A 1,771-nucleotide genomic window follows, 5' to 3' on the forward strand; every position below is an offset into this window, starting at 1 on the left:
CCAGAGCATCCGGTATGAAAAAAGTTTAGCAAAAAATTAAATTCATTATTTGGGATGAGTGCACCATGGCACATAAAAAATTGTTTGAGGCTTTTGATCTATTGTTGCGGGGTTTGCGTGGAAAGGTTCAACCATTCGGGATATTGCTCGCAGGAGATTTTACGAAAACATTGTCTGTAGTTTCTCGATTAACACGAGAGATAAATGCTTGCCTGAAACAACAACATTGCGACAAGACGAACATACATACACTGCAGCTGAAGTATTCGCGCGACAATAACTGGAAATTGGGAACGCCAGTCAATGAGAGATTAAGACGAATTTTATGGCCTGATAATTTTGTAAATTAGAAACGTCGAACGGAGAACTGATCGAAAGAATGTTTCTTTATTAAGAAAATTAATTTTAGGAATCACGATTGGCTCAGTGAACGGGCTATTCTTGCTGCGAAGAATAAGGAGGTCTATCAACTAAATAATAGTGGTATTGACAACAGTCGTTGCTTGAGCTGATCAGCTCTTTTACTAGACTGCCAGACCACTTGCTCACTGTGGTGAATACCCCTAATGTTATTCAATCCAGCATTTAACGTGAGGAAATAGCATATATGTACGTCGATAAACACCGTTGTGGAAAAAGACCATCCAACAAAATTTTTGAACTCGATTAATCTTCCAGGGAGACCTCACATACTGAAATTAAAAATAGGTTTGACAGTTATCATGTTGCGGAATATTAATCAGCGAAAACTCTGCAACGGAATGCGACTCGCAGTTAAGAAATTGATGAAGAACGTAATGTAAGGAAAGAATTTAACGTGGCCTTTCAAAGGCGAAGAATTCCCATGATTCCATTTAATGATGATGATTCAATTTAAAAGATTTGAATTCCCAATTCGATTGACATTCGGAATCACAATCAATAATACTCCAGGTCGAACTTTGGAAAAGTATGGATTAGATTTAGATGCGGATTGCTTCTCAGATGTTGCGTGTTCCTGTGTCGGCAAACCAGATATCCTTGATATCTATGCAGAGAATGGAAAAATAACAAATATTGTGTGTACACGAGTACTTATTACATAACCAAACACATATGAAACGTGTGCTTTGTTTCGTTAATAATTTATCGTCCATATAACAGAAATATGCCACAGCAAAGCGTGGCAGGGTACAGATAGTCTATATTAATAAAAATGTTGTGTTCGTATGTCACGGTCGTTAAAACTCGTGAACGGCTGAACCGATTTGAATAATTTTTTTTTTGTTGTTCGGTATAATACCAGAACCAATGATATCGCAAAAAATTGCAGGGTTGCCACCTATTTGAAAATTTTTAAACCCAATTATATTGATAAAATAAATAAATTATTACAATATGGGTATCAAATTAAAGAGTTTTAAGAAAGATAACTGTTGGAAATATTTTTGACGAGGGTTGCCACCTATTTGAAAATTTTAACTCAGACAAATTGATAAAATAAATGCATTATTGCCATGTGGGTGTAAAACTAAAGAGTTTTAAGAAGGCGTACAGCCGAAAATATGTTTGAAGAGTGTTGCCACCTGTTTGAAAATTTAACTAAAGTACATCGATAAAATAAATGAAATATTACATTATGGGTATCAAAATAAAGAGGTTTAAGAAAGATATCTGTTAGAAATATTTTGGAGAAGGGTTGCCACCAATTTTTAAATTTTAATATAAATAAAATATTTTAAAGGAGGGTTGCCACCTGTTAAAAAATTAAGCGCAATTTTATTGATAAACT

The sequence above is a fragment of the Rhagoletis pomonella genome, unplaced genomic scaffold (assembly GCF_013731165.1).
Source record: "Rhagoletis pomonella isolate Grant_MI unplaced genomic scaffold, Rhpom_1.0 Rhpom_scaffold_00335, whole genome shotgun sequence".
In the NCBI taxonomy this organism is placed as follows: domain Eukaryota; kingdom Metazoa; phylum Arthropoda; class Insecta; order Diptera; family Tephritidae; genus Rhagoletis; species Rhagoletis pomonella.